This window comes from Aedes albopictus, chromosome 1 (genome assembly GCF_035046485.1).
Source record: "Aedes albopictus strain Foshan chromosome 1, AalbF5, whole genome shotgun sequence".
Taxonomy (NCBI): Eukaryota; Metazoa; Arthropoda; class Insecta; order Diptera; family Culicidae; genus Aedes; species Aedes albopictus.
In genome coordinates this window covers 26874080-26897564 of record NC_085136.1, presented here as the reverse complement: position 1 = coordinate 26897564, position 23485 = coordinate 26874080, and the positions used below count along the sequence as shown (strand labels likewise).

The following is a 23485-nucleotide window of genomic DNA, read 5'->3' as shown; positions in this document are numbered from 1 at the left end:
AAGTATAAAGTTTCGATTGCTGGGATGGCTGGGAGCCAGGTCGTGCCTTTGGCAATAATCTGGAAAAGTATCAGCGCTGCAAGTTTATCTCCTGGTTACGGTTGAGGATAGATAGCTACTTATTCACGATGCTGCACATATAGAAATAAGTGACATTTCAACACACGAACACTAGCACGAATTTTTCCTCACACAAAAATGCACGCCAATTCAAAGGCTATTCAAATTGCATATGAAAATATTACCCAATCAAATTGGGTAAAACGGGTTAATAATTAAAAAACTAATATCCGGTGTAAGAGTGCAAATGTTTTCCTCACAGTTTCACAACTACATCTACAAAAAAGGCACGCATGCATTTGAACGTGATTACCACTATAGGCGTAATTTTTTTATGCGAATTTGGTACGAAAGAGATAAGCATCTTTGAAGAGGAGCAAGGTAGACGTGATCATTCGCGCGTGGCTCTCACCTCAGCTATCACTATTCAAATCCCGTCTGTGATTTCAATATATTATTTTTTTTTTCAATCGGATTTTTTTTTCTGTTAATTTCTCAAATGTTAAACTAAATCTTAATGCAATTGGTACTTTTCCAATGATAACATGTATACTCACTGCATAAGAAAACGTTGATCCAGTCAAATCAAACCAATCGATACTGTCGCCACGACTGATTAGCATCCACCACGAACATATTTGTAGAAACAATTAATTATAGCTTCCACCGTGTTGTTCTCTTGTTTTGTTTTCATTTCAGAGGTAAGGCGCAGAGCGATAAGCAATCGATGGTAATCAACCATTGGTGGCTGGCAGCCACGACGAAGGGTGGTCGTCCAATAAATGTACTAGGTACCTACTGTCTGTTTGTTTACCCACTGCCAGTGCCATTGCATTGGTCCACGCGACATTGGTCGAACCGCGTCTGAACCGATCCGGGGTGTGATAATGAATCAATCAAACTGAGCTGAGGTGAGGTAGGAAACGAAACTGAAAAAAAAACGGGCATATTACATTCCATCACAGCAATGACAAGGACACAGTGATAACCTAATTTATAAGGTAAACCAACTCAGTTTTATATGATGATTTAATTACCATTGGAACAGTCGAGTGGACATGATGGTCTTTTCTATGTAAATCAATTATTTTGTCAGATCATGTCCATGGTCAATACTTCTTATGCCATCCCGACTAGAAAATTGTATTGTCTATTCGGTTGGAATCAAGACAGACATCCAATCAAAAATTGCCATTTTCTTGGCACACAACCCAGGTAACCAATAAGCATTTAAATAAGCCGTTCAGCAGCCCGTATTATGCATTTGAGATGCTTGCTGCCCTACATAAGCAGTTCGAATGCATAACTGCCTTGAAATAGCATCCCTGATAAAAAGTATCATAAAAATACGATAAATTTTATTGTTACAACACCATTTTTTCGAAAAATATTCACCATTAAACATATTGTAATTTACACAACACACTCACCATCACCCCTATTGTTCTATACCATTCGGCGAATGGTAAATGGCACTTTTACAATAAAAAATGGTGGTCGTTATGTATCTTAACCATAAAATTTTGAGAAAATTTTCATACACTTTTTCGCGAAAAACAATAGAATGTATTGTGTTTTTATGAGACATTTTTAGGGCAATTTTCAAAAGATAACAATATATCTTAATGTTTTTTCATTGTTCTTACAATACAAATACAATTAATTGAATGGCGTCAAATGAATCGTTGTTACAATAAAAATACAATAATATTTGTTGTTATTTGTAAGCAGTTTTCGCTTTTGAAAATCCATAGAATTTATATTTCCCGCTAACATTTATATCCAGCATTTACGAGCGCTAACGTCCGCCAGAATGATATGCACATTTTATGATAAGAATCAAACACTCTGATGTATGTCTGGTATGTATTGCTTGGCAGCTGTTAATAAGATCTATCTTCAATCTTTTCAAATAACTGCTAAATATCACAAGTCAGACCTCAGGTCGTATGATCCATACCATAAATCGTTCACAATTCATGTGGCCATTAGTATCTGTAAATGCTGGAGAAAAATGTTACCGAGAAATATGAATTCTTTGGTTTTTCAAAGGCGAAATCTGTTTACATAACAACAAATATTATTGCATGTTTATTTTAACATCGGTTCAATTGACCCCATTAAACTAATTGTATTTGTATTGTTATCAATGGCAGTTTACTATTTACTAGATTCCTTTAATTTATTGGAAAACATTAGAAAAATCATTGTTCATCTTTTTCTTGTCATAACATCCTCACTTGGCTAAACCTGCTTTTCAGCTAGTTTTCTATAAGTACTTCCTCAGTTATTCATTGAGAGCTTCCTCTGCCAACACGGCTTGACGTCTGTCAGTTTTAGCGAATAACATTCGATAACCGAAACATCTACTGTACTCAAATTTAAAACGAAAACTATAAAAAATGTGTCAAGTGATTTTGTATTTGATTATACAAACATGATCCAAGCAACAATAATACTTATTGTTATTCATTTGTTACAAATTGTTTTTAAGTGTAATTGAGAAATAAACTCTTTTTTAATAAAAAGTCCATGAGAACTTTGCAGGCACTTTTGCAACTATTTAAAAACAACTTAAATTAATTTTTACTGATAGTTACTTTAAATTATTATAGAACTATTGAAAAACAATCGAATCAATCAGTCACTAATAAAGCTAATGTTCACTTATTGTACGAACTATATGGGCTTGATTTCTATTGTAAAAAGTAACAATATATCTACTATGTGTTTTATTGTGAACAATAAAACCAGTCATTTGTTAATAATATTTACCATGTAAAGAATGGTAATTTTTTATCCGGGATAAGCTGTGCTGCTCAAAAGCTTTAGGCTGTTAAGTAGCATTTCAACTGCTTGAGATGTTTTCGTTCGGAAGCATTCAGAATGCTTCCCAACTGCTCTTTAAATGCTAAGAGCAAAGAGGATGGGAGATAAGTTATGCATTTCACAGCACATGTTGTCTCTTTTAAATGACCCATGCTTCTGTTTACAAATTTGTGCATCTGATTTGCTTCTTCGATTTTTTCCTCACCAATCCAAGAGCTCAGAAGCAAACATTGCGGCAGCTTGGTTTGATGGAATTTGGCCATCAAAAAATGACTAATTATGATTTCGTCGGAAAATGTGCGCTGATGCTGCATAGGTGGATGGTTTGGCGGATCCTAGGGCGGATAATAAGATTATTCGAAAGAGGAAGAGAAAATCATATGCTGCAGATCGAAAACAGAAATGAAAATGCTCTACACACAACGGAATATCAAGTTTTGGGTGTTCGAACTGAAGCTGTTTTCGTAGCATTCTTTATATTGGGGATAAATTCAATGCACGACATCGGCACAGCAGTAGCATCGTGGAGCAGTAGCAGCAGATTGAGAAGAATCTTCGGATCAGGGGCATACAATTTCGTTTCAATGATACACTTTCATGCAGCATTTGAATGAGTCACTTCAACCGTTTCATACATTTTTCTTATCACTCGGTTCGTTTTAAAAACTTTTCCGCTCATCGTAGCACTCGGTAGTCATCCACCCGGTCGCATTGCTTGTGCTTCACCCGTCAGTGCATTAGTGTCTCACTGGTGCGCGCTAGTCTCTCAATGGTTACAGGCGCCGATTAATTGGATTTAAGTGGTCGAATTTGTTATCCTCTTTCTTAAAACATAATTATCATTCTATTGGCGGGCGCCACTATTGAAAAATGCGGTTTAAATAGTGTTTTTAGCATGTTGAAGTATTTCAATGACTCATAAATGAAACGAAAATCCAAGTGTATCATCCCATGTTTCATACACATTTGTATCTGTTGCAGCAGCGAACGAGTGTATTGCTGGGTGAGAGATGAAGCATCACAGCAGTCCGTTCGTATGGGAAACGATTTGCAACGTCCGTCGTACGTCATGTTTTCCTTTCGAAATTGCACGACCCTGCTTCGGATCCTAAGTTCAAACCCAAATCACTACTAAAACAAGCAAAAAGTACCAGCTGGAATGTGGAAGGATGAGGTTGAGGAAGCGGAAAGCAGGCTGAGAGACCGCGAAGCTGACGTTAAATCTATTTTTGTTTTGTTTTGTTCGACGAGGCGTTACTGCCGTTACGCTTCTTTGACATTTTGTCACGACGTTCCTGAAGGGGTAGCACTTAGACAGCCCGTTATTTTGCCAAAATCTGCTGTGGAGTAGCACTAAAGGCGTATATACGGCTAATCAGCATTAAGCGCCTTGTCGTAAAGGCAACTATAATGCTGAAGGAGTGCTATTTTAAATGCTTACTGATTAGTTGGGAAGTGTCGCAACTGTTTCGCATCTAGTGCGCTGTGTTGCTGACAGCAGGGGGAAGGATGCGCACTACTTTTGACATAATTCAAAAACGTCGCAAGTCGGGTCGCGTCGCGACTTGATTGAGCGACGTCCGGTTTGGTGGCGGCCCGACAATAACATAAATATAACATAATTCTAACAAACCATGATATTTATAATTAATTGTGATATAATCACATAATAAACCCTTGGTGTTTTAAAATGACTATAACTCAATTATATCACATTATGTTATAAATGTTGTTTGGTAACTCATTGTATTATAATTTAGTTTCGAGTCTTAGATATTTGAAAATTTGCATTACAAAATTATATCAAACTAGCTGTACCCGGCAAACTTTGTCTTGCCTACTGCGTTTTTGACGTTTCAAGTTTCTATCCAAAACCAAGTCCCCAGTCACAACATGTATGGAAGATAAATTTTCAAAAACTCTCAATTTTTCCATGTTTTTTGCCTCATAAACCTTCCTTGGGTGAAAACTAACAGAACAAAACAAAGACGATCAAAATCGGACCTTCCGTTCGCAAGTTATGCGCGGTCCCACGTATGCCACTGCATTTTTATATATATAGATTTTGATAGAAACTAGTAATTCTATGGCTAAAATTCATATCACATTTTGTTATAATTTTGATATGATTTTAACAAAATAGGTTATAATCTTGATTAGACCAGCGTACTTTTTGTTACAATTTTTGTTATTTTAACATCATCCTGCATCTAGTTTATACCATAATAAGTTAGAAAAATATTATAAAATCATAACACAATGTGATGTGACTTGATATAATTTTCTAGTTGGGATACTGAAATTTCTCTCAGTTCAAGTCAGAATTTTCTTGACACTGCGTACCAAGGGGTTTCCAACTAAATTGATTACCTGTCACTACTGAAAAAGTTACTCTGATTACTCATTGATTACTGTGATTACTATGATTACTTATTGATTACCAAGATTACTATTGATTACTCAAGATTTCTTCTGATTACCATGATTACTTGTGATTACCTTGATTACTTGTGATTTCTTATTGATTACCAAGATTACCAGTGATTACTCAAGATTACTACTGATTACACAGATTACCTATGATTATCATATGATGACTCATGATTACTTTGTTTGGTCGTACCGTTGATTACCTTGTTGATTACATTTGATTACCATTGATTACATCTGATTACCATTGATTACCTCGGATTATTAATTATTACTTCTGATTACCATGATTACTTGTGATTACCTTGATTACTTATGATTACTTATTGATTACCAAGATTACCATTGATTACTTAAGATTACTCAGATTACCTATGATTATCATATGATTACAATTAATTACTCATGATTACTTTGTTTGGTTATACCGTTGATTATCTAGTCTAGTTGACTACATTTGATTACCATTGATTACTTCTGAGTATTATTGATTACATCTGATTACCATTGATGACATCTGATTATAATTAATTATAATGAGTAATTACCATTGATTACTTCGGATTACTAATGATTACTTCTGATTAGCATGATTACTCAGAGAAATCGAAAGTAATAATTGATTACTTGTTACTAAAAAACTTGTTGGAAACCCCTCGCTGCGTACCGTTGTACAGGAATCACACTCGTACCAGAGAATTGGGTTGTTTAATAAATAAAATATTGCTATTTTCTATAGCCTAATCGAAAGAGCCCATTTTTCTGAGTATAACGTGATTTTATTGGATTCCAATAGGGTAAAAGCTCCCTTAGTGTAGGTAGTAGCAATAGTGGTGGTAGTGGCAATTTAGCCCTATTTCGACCAAAAAGCTTGCAAATTACATTTTTCATAGATGCATCATACCTAGATGATAACATTAATTTAGTTTTGTGTTCAGGTTTTGCCGAAAACCCTATTTTAAACAATTATTTTCCTTATTTTTTTTTTGCTCCCTTGCACCTATAGTGGTGGTAATGTTCCTATAGTGGTGGGTCCCATAAGAATTCAATGGGATGCGCCACTACCCGAGCAGAAAAGAATATCAAGTGAATAACATATTTAGGTATTGATCTTAAATACAATCATACCACGATATGCCCTTCATTTGGTGGGCATAAGAGGCAAAATAACAAAAACGAATACCATAATTTTGTATCAATAACACCTAGAAAATAACAAGTATTGTTATTTTAATAATAAATGAATACCTAAAATTTTAAGTGCTTTATTTGTTATCCAAAAGGTATTGAATAACAAAGTAATAACATCTTTTGTAATTAAATCGCGCATTTGCTCGATAACAACATGATATAATACCAAAATATGTTCTTCAGTTATTTCATTGCTAAATCAACAAATACCTCACCAATATGTCCAATGTGTCAGCATGGTATTTGAAAGGTATTCCCTTCTGCTCGGGATATAGGAACCAATGTTAAATTTTACCTCCATAATAGGAATTTGATTTCCGTGGATAGAATGACAGTTCAATCGATAAAATGACAGTTCGGCCCGAACAAAAATTTTTCCCCATACAAACTTTAAATGCATTTTAAAAATAGTTCCCGGACACCAAAAAATATGAAATTTTGGATTTCGACTAATTTTTGGGCGGAGAATCGGATTATGATATAATCCGGATACCCCTAAAGAACCCAATTTGTTATAGAGATGCGCGAAGACTGAAACCAAAGGTTCCAATTCAACCGTCAAACGCGGTCCCAATCGAGCAAATTCAAGGAAATAGAACAACATGGATAACAAAGCGCAACATGAAAGCAAATGAAAGTGTGTTAGTGCAAAGCATGACGTCACTTGTTTGCTTGACATTTTATGGGCAGATTAGACTAACACGCACGCGAACATATAATTTTGTTTACCGCAAAAAGTGATTGTTGTTGGGAGTGATGTATTGTTCGTGCAGTTGAAAATCGGAATTTTTGACACGCGAAAATCGAATTTTCTCTTAAACCGTGCATCGGACGTACGTCGGGCAAAGCGCGCTGGATAGAGGGCCAGATCCGCTGCCCAGCGCACTACGTCCGACGTTAGGTTTCACGTATGGATTTGGAGAAAAACCGAATGTCGCGTGTGGAAAAACTTCGGGTTTCAACCGCGACGACAATAAATAAACATAACCAAAATCCTCATCGCGCTTCTCTATAACAAATTCTCTGACTCGTACCATATGTCTGTCCGGGGTATAAGGGTTTCCGTATTACCGTAGTTGTAGTGACATGCTACACTGCGATGAAAGCTTCGAATGATTCTGTAAGAAGAATCAATTAATCTGAGGGTACTATCCTGGAGGTAATTTCTTTAAAATTATTCCAGGATAGCTATCTAAGAATTCCATGAATTGACCTGACGTAATCCCCAGAACAATAGGACACGATCAGTGAAGTACTAGCCCCACTACGATAATAGGAATCATTTAGTTGTGAAAGCCAGCAAAACAAGTTGATCCTTCTATAGAAAACCCCCGCTTTCGAAGTAAATTAACGCCTTTCAGAAAACAAATTTGTTTGTAAGACAAGGCAAAACATTTCCCTAAAGTCATACTTCAGAAGGATATGTGCCTGTGTTAGAAATCCGCACTCGCCGTAATTGAACCGTACCATTAAGGAAAATCAGTACTGAGAAACTCATTATTGCTCACGTGCCACCCACCCACCACCGTAGGTATACAGTACAACAAGTTCCAAGAAACGTCTTCCACCGAATGCCGAGTACGGTAAAGTCTCGCTAAACAAAAAAAAAAAAAAAAAAACGTCTTCCACTAAGCCCTCTTTTCATCCTTTTGGCAGTGCAAACACACATGTTTACTCACTTCATTACCCGCAACAGTCCGACAATATCCTCACTAGGAGTAGGTACCGTTTCAGTGAAGACGAGCCCATCTGAAGCTACTGAATAAACGATTCGGAAAATGATTTCTACTCCGAAAAAAAATATCGCCAAAACGGATCATATTGGCCTGGCCATCGCTCCTGGCAACGCTGAACGAGCAGCAGTGAGAAGACGCTCTCGGTTACTCCCAGCAACCGGTCAAGGCTCTCTTCGATCTGAAGGAAGTTACTCTTTCCGTGTACTGAAGCAAGTGGTGCTCAAGCTTGGGCTTACTGCGGCCCACATTGGACTTATCCACCGGTGAACTAAATTCAGACAAATCGAAAATTTTGGCTCTTCACCTAGTGTCAAAGTAAGCGAACCGAGAGAATTGAGTTTTTAAATTTTGAAAAATGTACTGATTTTTTGTTTTTATACGAAAGAGCACCTTTTTCTGAGCCACTATGATTTTTTTTTCAGATTTTTAGAACATTATTTTGGTACCTAAAATTATTTCAAAGAGATTTTTCAAAATTACCTTTTGACAGCTGGGCAACCGCTTGACAGCTCCGTCCAGTACAAAATGCGACGAGGGGTGTTTCGACAAATCGCTGTCATACAAACATCAAATTGATATTTAAATAGGTTCCCAGGCACCAACATTCATAAAAATTTGGATTTCGGCTCAGTTTGGCATGCAGATTCAGAATATGGGATTATCTCAACACCGCTGAAGAAGCCAATTCGGTGCTCCAATGGATAAGTACATTGCAACATTTCGCCAAAGCTAGTTCCAGATAACCAAAGAGCTTCAGCTGTTGCACCGCTCAGAGCTACAAATACTCTGCTTCGCTTGATGAGACGGCCACCGTTGCCTGCTTTTTGCCGGTCCAAAATACAGTTGATCCGAATACTTCGGAAGTGAAGCCACTCATTGACTTTCGGTCATCTGCGGCATACGCCCTGTCAGAATCAACAAATCCTTGCAGGAGAACACCTAAATCATCACAGAAAAACAGACGTAACACTCTTCAAAACAGCTTGGCACATGTATTTAACGATCAATTCAAATTTCATTTGATTTGCGCGATCGTTCCACCAGAGGTGCTAGTGTTCGATCGCTTTGAATGATGCAAACGAAAAATACAGACAATTTGTGTAGTAGTGTGCGTGTTAGCAAAACGTCAAATCGAAATCCATCATGACCGAAAGTGTCGCGCGCGGTTCTTCCAACAGGTGGCAGTGTGCTCATGAAAATGACATCGGGCAAAAGTTTTTGATGAATTTTCTCTAAGAGTTACGTCTGTTTGTCTGTGCCTAAATTGTTCTTCTTGAATTCCAGGGTCATCTCGGAGGTTCCTTTTAGGTATCGAATAATCCGTTTCAAACAATTCCAAATGTCATCGGTAGAAGCTTGTTGGTAGCGACCCATGTAACTTATAGAAAAAAAAAACGGAACGGTTCTTAAGTAACTCATAAGAGTTCCTCCAAGAATTCCTTCAGGGATTATTCCAGGAACTGCTTCAGAGATTCAGGGATTCCTCCAGGGCTTCCTCTAGGACTTTTTCCAGGGATTCCTCCGGGAATTTTCCATGAATTCCTCTAGGGATTTCGCATGGGATTTCTCCAGGGACTCTCCTAGAGATTCATCCAGGATATGCTCCATACATTTTTTCAGGAATTCCTCCAGGAATTCCTACAGAAATTCTTCCAAAGATTCCTCCAGAAATTGCGTCAGGAATTCCTCCAGGATTCCATCCGCGAATTTCTTTAGGGACTCCGCTAGGAATTCCTTCTGAAATTCCATCAAGGATTCCTCCAGAAATTACTCTAGGAATTCCCCCAGGACTTTTTCAAGGAATTTCTACAGGGACTTCTTCAGGCATTCCTCCAGGTATTCCTTCAGAAATTCCTCCAAGAGTTCCTCCCGGAATTCTTCCAAGGATTACGCCAGGAATTTGTCCAAAAGTTCCTCCAGGCATTCCTCTATGATTTTCTCCAAAAGTGGCTTGCTTGCAAGAGATTTCTTCAGAAATTTCACCAGAAACTCCTCCAGAAATTTCTCCTATAATCCATCTAGAATTTTTTACAGGGATTCCTCGAAAATGCCTCCATAGATTCCTCAAAAATGGCTTTAGGAATTCCTCCAGGAATTCAACCACAAATTTGTCCACCAGTTCTTCTTCTTCTTTTTCTTTATGGCTCGACGTTCCCATTGGAACTTGACCTGCCTTTCTTCAACTTGGTGTTCTTAAAGCATTTTCGCAGTTATTAATTGAAGGGCTTTCTTTGTCTGCCATTGCATAAATTTGTACATTGTGTGGCAAGCACAATGATACAATACACTATGCCCAGGGAGTCGAGACAATTTTCCCAACCGGAACGGGAATCGAACCCACCGTTCCATAGCCCTCACCACTAGGCTAACTGGAGAGCCAAGTGTACAGAAGTTCTTCAAGGGATTTCTCCAGGGATTCCTCTGAAAATTCCTCTAGGAAATTCTGCAACAGTTCCTCCAGGGTTTCCTCCAGGGATTCCACCAGGAATTTGTCCAATTTCTTCAAGTTCCAGGGTTTCCTCCAGAGATTACTCCATGAATTGGTTCAAGGATTTCCCCAGGATATCCTGGAGGGATTTCTCCAAGAATTTCTCCAGGAATTCCTCAAGAGATTTTTCAGAAATTACTCCATTGATTCCTTTAGGAATTAATAAAGGGATTGTTCCAGAAATTTCTCCGGGAATTCCTCCAGATATACTTTTAGAAAATCCTCCAGGGATTGCTCCGAAAATTGGGTTTTTAAATTTTGAAAAATGTATTGTTTTTTCGATTTCATACAGAAGAGCATCTTTTTCTAAGCCACTATTATTTTTTTCAGCGTTTTAGAACTTTATTTTGGTGTCTAAAATCAATTTCAAAGAGATTTTTTAAAACACTTTTTGACAGCTGGGCAACTGCTTGACAGCTCCGCCCAGTACAAAATGCGACGAGGGGTGGTTCGACAAATCGCCCCCATACAAACTTCAAATTGATTTTTGAATAGGTTCCCGGGCACCGAAATTCATGAAAATTTGGATTTCGGCTCAGTTTGGCATGCAGATTCCGAATATGGAATTATCTCAACAGCGCTGAAGAAGCCAATTCTTCCAGGGATCGCTCCATAAATTCCTCTAGTGATTCTTGCAGATATTCCTTTCGGGATCTCTTTAAAAAAAAAAACAGAGGTTCCTTTAGAAATTTAATGAATTGTTTCATCATCTTTTTCAGGGGAGCACCCAAGCATTTCTCCAGGATGACATAAAGTTTTTTTTTTAATTACTTAGAGATTTCTTAAGGAATTCCTACAGCGATTTGTATTAGAATTTATCAAGACAATTTTAGAGTGATGCATATAGGAGTCAAGACATTTTTCAAGAAGTCATCCAAGAATTCTTTAATAAGTATCTCCAAGAATTCTTTTAGGGGTTTATCCACGGATTTGTTCGGGAATTCAAGATTATCCTCTGCAGCTCCTGCAAAGGATTTCCTTTAGAAGCTCATCCTGCGATTCTTTCAGGAATATATCCTAAGGTTCTTTTTTTTATTTATTTATTATTTTTTATCTGTATTAACGAGATTTTTAGCCCTGGGCTAGTTCTTCTCGGGACCCACCCATACCTTCCCTTCCCTCCCGAAGGAAGAACTCCCATTTTGTGAGTTTGTCGGGAGTGGGATTCGATCCCAGGTCCTCGGCGTGATAGTCACTTGTTCTAACCATACAACCAGGTCCGCTCCACTATCCTAAGGTTCTTTTTTTCTTCAAGAAATTATCCGTTGTTTTTTTTTCCAAGAACTCCTCCAGGATTTTTTTTAAGGTATGTTTTTAGATTATTCAAAAATTTTTCAGGTATGTTCAGAGATTATTCCAAAAATTGTCAAGAGACTGTTGCAGGAATTCCCCCGGATTTTTCCCAACGATTGTTTTAGGACTTATCCTAGGATTCCTTCAGAAATTCCGCCAGGGATCTCCTTCCGAGTTTTGTGTAGGAATTTTTCCAGAAATTTCTCTTAGAATTTCTTCAAGAAGTTGCCTAATCATTTTCCAGGGATTCCTTCAGGAATCTTTCCAGTTGTTTCTTCAGAGGTACTCAGGGATTCCGTCAAGAATTTTTACAATAGTCCTCCAAGGGTTCTTCCAAGCCACACACATTTCACAGAAGAATCAAGGTTGCGCAGGTTCTGATAGCGCAGAAGTAACTGTGACTTACTTTATAGGAATAAGTACTTACATGTACCAGCAATTCCTTTAGAAATTTCTCCAAACTTTTCTTTCACATTGCAGCGATTTGTCCTGGAATTTCTGCAGGTGAATCTAAGATTTTTTTTCCAATAATTTCATTATTTGAGAGTATTCCAGAAATACCTCAATGAAATTCTTCAAGGATTCTTTAGGAGATTCTTACAGGGATACCTCGAGAGTTTATTCCAGTGAATGTTTCAAGGTTTTTACTAGAACACTTTCAAGAATTATTCCGAGGATCCTTCTGGGAATACATTAATTGACATTTCTATAGGATTATGTTCTGAGATGAATATATCCAGTATATGTGTATATAAAATCTTCAAGAAAACTTCGGCAAGGATGTATTCGGAACAATACAAAGGTTTATTCTTAGAGGAATAGAGATTTAGAATATTCCAAGATTGCTAATGAGCATAGATTAACTGGGTGACTAATTTCTGAAAGAACTACAGTTAGTCATGAGCGACAGTATGTAAACGTTATTGAAAAATCTTTGGAAGGGTTTCTACTAGAAGAAATGTTGTTAGTCCCTAAAAAGGTTCGTATGTTCCAAATGAGTTACGCTATGATTACTTACTGAGTTTTGTAAATATTAACAAAAAAGAAACTATTATGAGCTCGAGAAAAAATCCTTAATTTTCCAGAAATTGGCCACCACTACCAGCGCCATGCTGATTTGTGTAAAACAGTCGAGCTTTTTTCAATGTATTGTCCAAAATACAACAACGAAGCTGCTGAAGAGTTAAATAATGCTTATATAATATAATGTTATTATTTATGTTAAATTTCATCGTACCGTTTGGTTATTGAAGCTGACCGAAAAGCTGGCTACGCCCGGTAACTATTGGACGCATATCCAGTCATAACGGTTTCACGTCCTCTGGGATCCAGTTTTCTTCTGTGTTGACTAGGAATCCAGGCAAACGCTTTGCAGCCGAAAAATCTAAGCTTCTCAACGGATGGCTTCTGCTTAATTCAGCTAGACTCACTGACTTCGGGAGTGCCGCAGTTGGACTTCGGTTAATCAAGTAGACTGCCATCAACGCTGCTTCCGATCACATTGACTTTAATACTATGGATTCTCCATCCGGGATTCCTCCAGAAATACTTCGCGATTTTTTCACAAATTTGTTCCAGGACTCCTCCAGGAGTTTTATGCGGGATTCCCAGAGGGTTCTTGATTATTCTCTGGAGTTCATCCAGAAGTTTCTTCTGAGATTCCTTCAAGAGCTGTTGCCAGGATTGTGTACAGGAAGTACTTCCGAGACTTTTCCAGAGATGTTTTCTGGGATTTCTGAAGGACCTTCGGAGATTACTTCAGGAATTCCTAGATTCCTTTTTCTCCCAGGAAGTCCTTCCTAGATTCTCCTAAAAGTTTCTTTTGGAATATCTTCAGAAGTTTTTTATACTTCCAGAAGGTATTTCTGGAAATTCCAGCAATTTTACTTGGGATTTTTTTTTCAGGATTCCTCCAGGAGTTCTCTCAGGGATTGATTCAGGAATTCGTTCCGAGATTCCTTCAGAAACAAATTCTTCCAAAATTCTGTCAGGGTTCTCTTCTAGGAATTCCATGCGAGATTCCCGCAAAGTTCCTTCTGCGATTTCTTCAGGATTTCTTCCTGAGATCCCCCCAGCAGGAGTCCTCCAAAAACTTCTTCGGGATATTTCCTGGAGCTCCTTTCGGGATTCTTTCAGGAACTACTTTTGGGATTGCCTCAAGAATTTCTACGGTAAATCCACCGGGAACTTCTACCGCGAATCTTCCAAGAGCTACTTCTTTCTGGGCTTCTGTCAGGAATTGCTTTTGGAGTTTCCTCCTCCTTCGTGGATTTCTTCGGGAACTTCTTGCGGAATTCTTGAAGCAACTGGTTCCAGGATTCATCCAGGAACTTTTTTCTGGTTTCCTCCAAGAGTTTCGTTTGGTATTCCTGCAGATCTTTCTGGAACTCTTTTGGATGTTTCTAAAAGAAATCCCTCAGGAGGGAGTATTTTGAGAAATCTTCCTGCAGTTTTTGTTAATGGAATCCCTCAAGTTTCTACAGGATATTCTTAAGAAAATACTCTAGCAAGTTCGGTCTGGTTTTCCTCAGAAGCTATTAGGAGGATCTCGGATAGAAATTCTTGTCGGATTCCCGTAATTTGTTACCGACATCGTCAGCAACAATGGTTCGTCAGGCCTTACTAGTTGATTGTTATTGTAAACTAGTTGTACTGTTATAATTTTTGTACTGTTATAGTTTGTGCTAGTTTTCCTAAACCTTCTTCTTCTTCTCTATGGCTCTACGTTCTCACTGGAACTTGGCATATCTTGCTTCAAATTAATGTTCTGTCAGCAATTTCACAGTACTTAACTGCCATTGCATGAATTTGTATATTGTAAGGCATGGCCAGGGAGTTGAGAAAATTTTCCCGACCGGAATAAAAATCAAACCCAAATATAATTAAAACATCATTGAATTCATCATTACTTCTGCACTCCTCCTTACTTAGCTACTCCTTTCAGTTTGTAAACACCATCAAATTTAGTACGTTCTAAAATATTTCTACCATCCTTTTGCGCAAAATAGAAAGTTGATCGAAATCTTTCGCATTGAAAGCCCTTCGCGCTTTCGCTGAATCCATCCATCTCCTTCACAGTCATTCTTGTGTTGTTCTTTCTCGATTTTTGACAGGTATTCCTTACAGCCTTTCCGTATATGTCCGGCCTTCCCTTACTCAAAGCAAATCCTTTGTTCATTCGACAATACTGACCTAGATCCAGATGTTCTTCGGTTTTGATTAGCTGCTCTCATCGCTGGCTTCTACTTCCTCGAAAACGTCTGCTGACGTTTGTTGAATTCGTATAAAAGCTTCGATTCCAACTATTTCATTGAGTATCCTTCATTCATTCCTTCCATCACTGTGACGAAATCGTCATACAAATCTGGCAAGCTCGCCTATATAAAACTTTCTTGCAATATGTAGTAAACACGTCTGTTTCAGATTTGAACTAATACAACAGTGACATTTATTTCTCATCATCCAAAGCTCAGCCTACTACATCTCTCCTTAACTTTAAATAAAATTGAAATAGTGTGTAATGCGTTGAGTAATGACTGTATCGATGAAACCTATTATAATGTTATATGCAAGTACAATTGTTCACTAATGATTTATATACAGCTTGTGTTATCACTATATGCTATGCAAGGAAACTGATTTCGGAATATTGTATCGAAATAATTGATAACCGTCAGCTGACCTCTCCAGAAATTCGTGCTTGCAAAGCTGGCCTTTATCAGTATCATCCTTCAGGTTGGAACGGTAGTCTTGCGTGCCTAGACGATTAAAGTATAAATCAGAAAAATAATTATCAAAACAAAATGACATTTCAATACTTATCCTTCCGCATTACTATTTTTTATTCTTCATCATCCGGTGAACATCTTACCTCTGTTATTTCAAATAAACAGTTTTGTTATTCCTTTGCCCTTCTTATCGGAGATTTCGTATACTATTGATAATCTGCATCAAAGCCTAGAATAGTTGAAGTATTAAATATCAAGTATTATCCTTATATATTCCAGTATCCCTGTACCAGAAAATAAATTGAAGATCAATTAACTTCCTTTATTTATTGGTAGACTGGACTGCCAAATGGACTGAGATAACTCTCCTACATTTGGTCTTCTCTAATGCAGACTGAAACATCAAGTTTCCTTTGCGTTTCCCTTTATCATAGATGGACTGAAGTCTCACTTCCTTCATCTCATGATAGACAGGAATGCCAAATGGACTGAGAAGATTCTCCTACATCTGGTCTTTTCTTTTGCAGACTGAAACTCTAAGTTTCCTTTGCGTTTCCCTTTATCATAGATGGACTGAATTCTCAATTCCTTCATCTCATGATAGACTGGAATGCCAAATGGACTGAGAAGATTCTCCTACATCTGGTCTTCTTTTGCAGACTGAAACTCTAAGTTTCTTTTGCGTTTCCCTTTATCATAGATGGACTGAATTCTCAATTCCTTCATCTCATGATAGACTGGAATGCCAAATGGACTGAGAAGATTCTCCTACATCTGGTCTTTTCTTTTGCAGACTGAAACTCTAAGTTTCCTTTGCGTTTCCCTTTATCATAGATGGACTGAATTCTCAATTCCTTCATCTCATGATAGACTGGAATGCCAAATGGACTGAGAAGATTCTCCTACATCTGGTCTTTTCTTTTGCAAACTGAAACTCTAAGTTTCCTTTGCGTTTCCCTTTATCATAGATGGACTGAATTCTCAATTCCTTCATCTCATGATAGACTGGAATGCCAAATGGACTGAGAAGATTCTCCTACATTTGGTCTTGTCTTTTGCATTTCATTTTATCTCTTTTGTGAAAAAGTTAATATTACGGCAAATGCACTAAGCCTGCTCCATATTTGGAAGAGAACGCTTTCGAATCAGAGTATGGAGAATTTACTAGGATTGACAATCCTTGCCATTACTTGTTTCTTTTGTGCGCTCCAAGTTGGCAATAGGATAACATTATCCTCTTTATTTAGATTTCATTCCGATCAGAACATACGTAATGTTCTTTACGCATCGAGCTACGATTTAAACTAATGTTCCCTGATTCAGCCATGAGAAACACTAACTCAATTATGTTTCTGTATTGGTCGAGCAAATTCTTTCTGCCCATCATGTTCTCTGTTTTATCGCTAGGCAATAGCAGAAGAAAAACGTCGAATAAATGACTTAAGTAAATTTGAATGCCAAAACCGAACACCACATATTGACATTTTGAGTCTGTTGCAAAAGTTTTTGGTTTAGAACATTCATCTAGCATTATTGATTGGTTTTAACACCAAAATGAGCTCTTCATAATCGTAATGAAACTTTCAACGACACTGGGGATGCGTTTTAATTTAAATCGGCTAAATTCCATTCAGTTTCGAGGGAAACTATGTTCCGATTATCATACCGAGATCCATTTACCAAGCTGATTCATTACCATACTCTCTATGCTGGGTATGTTCATTTCGGTGTACTATAATTTGTGCATCATTCGGATTGCGTTCGTTCTCGGTGCGCTGTTTTCTTACTTAATATTGTTCAGTTGCCTTCCTTTTGATATTTTATATTACTAGCGTTTATTTAGGTGGGTGAGTTTGTTTTCTACTACTTGTCCTGAACTTCTTATAAACCCGTGATATTGTATGTTGTTTCTGCAACAAAACGCGCTGCCAAGTTCCAGTCGGCATCTCAGAATCATCGAAACGAATTAAGCTTCACCTCTATTGCTGTTTGTGTTAGTATGATCGGAGAAACGTCAAGCTCCCTCCAGCTCATTGGCTGGCGACAACTCTGACGATGATTTCACCCGGGATGGACTCATATCGTCTTGTTCGGTAGGGTGGAAGATTGACAATATGGTTAGAAATATTTTTTTATATGATGTATAGTGTATCAATTCTAAACACCAGTATTTTTGCTTTGATATAGGATTATATGTATCCTCTTGATCTGTTAAGCTTAAGTATAAAGCTATTTCCAACAGTTGAAGATTAATAAACATTTCTTCAATGAGATTACAATTTAAATTCTAAATGGATAAACGTGATCTTTATCATATTGATTTTAAGTTTATACATTTCTTCTGCAACATTACAGCATTATTCGTTGATACAACGAAATAGAGAGTTAACATTTAATTAGACATGTAAGTAATCATTAGATAGTTTGCATACAAAACAACACAAACATTCAAGCAACACTTTAAAATTCAGAGAATATTTTGGTGGGACAACATTTTCCGGGTGTGAGTCTATTACGGGATAAAATCTGCAATACTTTGGTTATACTTTTGAGATAGTGCAACCAATGAAATAACTGTAGTCTAGTCTGTAACTGCTCAAATGGTTTCTTCCCATATGATTGAACGAATGCATCATTTAACAATACTACACTGGGTTCTTATATTGTAATCAAGAATTTATTGAACTTTAATCTTGGCTCTTACATGCATTGTAATGATCAAAATTGGTTGGTATTGAATTGAATATAAATCCATATTTATATATGTATGAACATGAATTTAAAATCCCTTTGAGGCTACAAAACTCACGAACGGATGAACCAATCAGAATGATTCTTGCATTGTTCGATCCTTATTCATGGTGGCTGTTTTATCAGATAAAATTTACAAAAATCAAATAAAAGCAACAATAATTATGAAATTACTGGACTTGTAAAGGGCGGGTCGAAATTTATAAAGATCGCAATAAAACCAATCTAGTGTGCGTTGCTAAAATGACCCGACAACAACTGTCAAACAACCACAACCAAATGGCACAACGTCTGTTGGGACAGCTAGTTATTTTTATATTTGTATAGCGTTGTGCAAATTGAATGCTTTATACCTAACAATAAACCTCTTGTAATGTAACCAAACTGCTACACGAACTTATAACCTTAGAAATTGTCAACATCCATGCGTATATTAAAACACAGCTGTAGTAGTAGTGCTATATGTAAAGCAATCCTTCGCGCCCCTCCCACTTCAACTTAACAATAAACGATGGACTATTTTCCATGACATTAGCATGATTCACATATTGTGTGCAATCAATTCAAAATTGTTAGAAATTTAACCATCACAAACCACCTTCACCTTAAATACTCATATCTCACATTATTTAAAAGTCATAATTTCATACCTGTTCAATTGCCTACCAACTAGACCAAACTTTCCTTTCCGTGTGGGTTAAACTACGCGCACTCCTTTGGCAGCTTACGTCCTGTTCCCTTCGGTAACTTCAACTCCTGGAGTCATGCCTGGAGTGATACAATTTCTCCACGTGGTCCAAAATCCGTCGTCTTCCTCCAGGTCAAGTACCTTCCGTCATCTTTATGGTTTCCGAATCTTTTTTTTTCATGTCTGATTTTGAATCCTCAGTCGCCAATGTAGTAAACACGTCTGTTTCAGATTTGAACTAATACAACAGTGACATTTATTTCTCATCATCCAAAGCTCAGCCTACTACACAATACATCCGCTATTTCACAGCCTATTTCAGACAACTTGTCGAACATTGCATTCATTGCGATCGAATGCTCTTCGACATTCCCGTGCTCTTCCAGTTTCAAACGACTTATACGTTTCAACAGACCAACTCAAGCAGCCGATGATTGCTTTACATGATAATCATGCAGGATGTTCCATGATTCTTGGACTATTGTGGCATTCTTGATGACTGATGCAACTGACTATTATCGACCAAGTACCCAATAGTAGCAGCAGCACACTCATCTTTATCAATCCATGCCTCGATTCTTTCCGGTTTAGCCGGAAGGTCATTCACAACTACACGCCACAGTCCATCTCGGATGATAATTAGCTTGGTCCTCTCTTTCCACGCAGGTCATAGGTAGTTACCGAAATTCCACCAAACAGCTCCATATCCATTTCGTTTTCTTCGACGTCGCAGAACCAAATTGCCTCCAATCCACTGTTCCTCCCGGAAATCTTTTGGAGCGGTAGCAGAGTATGGTTCCTACATAGTTTTTACTCTGGGTCCATAACCTGTTCGACAGAACTCGGAATGCACTTCTTTATTTGAGGAAATTAGAAACATCAATGAAAAAAATATGACATGTCAATGGTTGCTATGACTACATCTTATAAACTATACTGCATTATAAATAAAACTATTCAACTATAACATCATTGAAATCGTCATTACACAGCTCTCAGATAAAAGGGACGTTACGCCAAGAAGAGGAGTGGAGGACCCAGACAGGCATAGAAAAAACCCTTCCATTAATAACTATCACTGTTCAAAGAACACAGTTGATGAGGGACAGGTCAAGTTCCAGTACGGACGTAGAACACAATAAAGTAAGAAGTAGAAAAAGGTAAATGTGTCCCGCAGGTCACAGCTCGAGCACCACTGACCCATAGTAGAGGGTTGACGCATAGCCTCCTATAATGTACGCTCTCTTTCACGTTTGCGAAACTCACTCACGGGGGCACGGTACTGGACACTCGCGGTCTGTACTGCGATTGAGCGTACTGAGGAGAAGCTGTGCGAAAAATAATCACCAACCAGCCAGTCAGCCTGCTCTGCTCTCGTCGCCGCAGTTTATCACCAGCACCAGTCAGTCAGTGACGACCAGAGCTGCGGTGAGCACCGCAACGGTGAATACTGTCCCCATAACGCGAAGTCCTAGGTATAGCAGGGAGCAAACGATAGTGTCGACCGCATCGTACAGTTTTTAAAGCCCATAAAAAAACCAGTGCTTTTTTACCTCCATCGAACAAGTGGCGGGTAATTTTGATCTAATCGCGAGAAGAACCCGTTTCGCGGATTTCGAGCAACGCGTCTGTGTGCGGAAGTGTGTAGTTGTTCTTCGCAGGCGAAAGGATTTCCGCACCAGAAGAGTTGATCTTGTGAAACCTGAAAACGGGAAAATCCGACCCAGCATGCGTCTGGTCTCACGGAAATCGATTTCGAGTGCGTCGTCGTCGTTGTCGTTGTCGCTGTCCTATGGAAACAAATCAATTGCAGTGCATGCATGATAAGTAGCAAGCGTAGCAAGCCAGAAAGTGCCCAGAAGTGTGAGTGCCTCCATCTGTAGTGTGGCGTAGTGTGCAAGCGCGGTGATTTTCGCGCACAAACAAAAGGAATCGAAGAAGGCTGCAAAAATCAACCACGACGCGGTTCGCCGGATCAAAAGAAGTGCAACTCTCTTGTGTGTGCTATTATTATTGCCTACTGTGATCAAAGAGTGATTCAACTTTTTCGTCGTCGTCTTGCCGCCACTACTGCTGCTGCTGAGGTCTTCTTTGGCTTCGGTGTCTTCATTGTGTCTCAGTAGATCGGAGCAGAATCGCGTTCCAGCCAGACCAACACACTACCAGCCACCAGCGCGAACGGTAAGACAAGGTCTCGGAGAAGACGTGTTCTCTTATCACCGCGACGGGGCGACCAACGACTCTCTTCGCTTCGCCGAATGCACTCACGGGGGTTATTTTGTGTGTGGGATTCTTTGCTTCTGTTATAGAATCTACCGTCTGATAGGGATAGATTGATGTGAGACACGTAAACAAAATTAACTCAGGCGGAACTTTAAACCAATATTGGATGTTACGAGTGTAGATCTAACCCATGTAACATTGTTTATTCAAATAGACTAGAAGAGGTTCTTAAAATTATCATAAAACCAAAATAAAAGATGTTAGGTTTTATGACGGTTCTCATAACTTCTACAAGACTAATTTGTCATCAGAACGTTACTTGGGAAAGATCCTAATTCCAGCATAATTTGGATGATCTGACTCGCCTAAAGCTTCGTTACACGTATAGATCTGAAGGTCTTAACTTCAAACATATCTGAGAACCTTAGGGATATCTCATTACAGGGTGTCTACTCACTAACGAAAATAAAATTCCCTGATTTTTCCAGGTTTTTCCAGGTCTGAGAAAATAATTCCAGGTTCAGAAATCGTCGGTTTCCTGCAATAGGGGCACAACTCAAAATTTGTCATTTTTGAGATTTTGATGGCAAATGATGAAAAACTATGTAAAATTTCATCTCACAAAGACCCGTTCCAAAAATCGTTGTGAAACGCGAGATTTGGGCATTTTCACCAACTTTCCGCAGTAAGGGCACAACTCAAAATCAGTCAACTTTTTCAATAGTCGTTGAAAAATAGTTGTCAAAAATTCATGAAACAGATAGTCCTTCAGCCCCTTTCAATGATACAACAATCAAAATTTGTTTACTTTTGTCAAATGATGAGATAAAATGCACCTCCTGCAAGCTTCATGATTGCCAATTTTCAAACGCTTATTCTGAAAATTCACATTTTTTGAGTTGTGCCCCTATTGCAGGAAACCGACGAAATAATAACTATCAGAAATAAATTGAACGAACCATCAAATTTGCCACATACACGACAGAGAAGAATTTGCCGAATTTTGTTAAAAAAAAAATTGTGGCGGCAATAGTAGATTTATTTCTGGTTTAACTTCTGGCAGAAATGTAGCAGCTCCATAAACATTTAGCGGATTTCCGAGATAAGTTATTATAGAATTTCAAATAAAATTTAATGCATAAGTCTAATTAAATTTTCTGTCAATTAATACAGATATTTTTTTTAATTCATTAGGGCCTGTCCATAAGCTACGTAGACTCTTAGGGGGGGACGGGGGGGTCTGGCCAAAGTCTACGCTCCATACAAATTTCGAAAATTTTGTATGAACAAAAGTCTACGAGGGGGGAGGGGGGGGGGGGGGTTCTGAGATGGCCAAAAATAGTCTACGTAGTTTATGGACAGCGCCTTAGGATATTGGTGAGAGTCTTAAAGAAAATTCGACAAGTGTTTTGAAAATTTATGATAGCATAAGATGAAAATGAGTTGTAAAAACATATCATGTATGTAATGTAATGTACTGAGAAGAATGTAAATGTCGCAGAAAATTCTAAATTGAAATAATGAAAATTTGCAACATTTCTTAAAAAAAAAACTTTATGGGATTCTTCACTGTCGACATTCTTGATTAAAAATTCTTAGCAAGTCTGATTCCAAAAACTATTTGAAAAGTCTATACAGACATGTCTTTCAAGAATTCACTTCAAAGTGCTCTAATTTTTTTTTAATGTTTTCAGGAAAATCAACTTCTAAACTACATACTATTTAAAACTACTCCTAGACAATCCAACAATTTGGGAAGCTCCTCATTGGTTCAGCCACATTGTTTGCCAGAAGTTTTACCAACCATTCCTTTCAGGGGTTTTGTTAAAATTAATTTAACAATAACACAGCGCAACATTTATTTGTCTCAAGAGCAAACTTATGTGTCTCCGAAGGATTTTGGGCCGCTGAATCCGAATCCGGGCTCAGATTTGCTCCAACACGTCACAATTTTGAGCTATACATCAATTTATAGGACAAAATATGCGATTTTGGGCTGTTTTGACTGCAAGCCATTAAGCATGGAAATATTTTTTTTAAGCAATCAAAAGGTTAATTGATCAATTAA

The 23485-nt window shown here is 37.9% G+C and overlaps 1 protein-coding gene across 6 annotated transcripts in view; it reads left to right on the top strand.

Annotated features, from left to right (window-relative positions):
- The window catches only part of LOC109428414 (calcium/calmodulin-dependent protein kinase type II alpha chain), a 205780-nt gene that overhangs the window by 99346 nt on the left and 82949 nt on the right, over nt 1-23485 (top strand). The window contains exon 1 of one of the 6 annotated variants that reach the window (XM_019704144.3): nt 20644-21375. The exons of the other annotated variants lie outside the window; for them this stretch is intronic. The gene's annotated coding sequence lies outside the window, so the exon portion shown is untranslated. Of the gene's footprint in view, nt 1-20643; nt 21376-23485 lie in introns of those variants that run through there. 6 annotated transcript variants of the gene reach the window in all.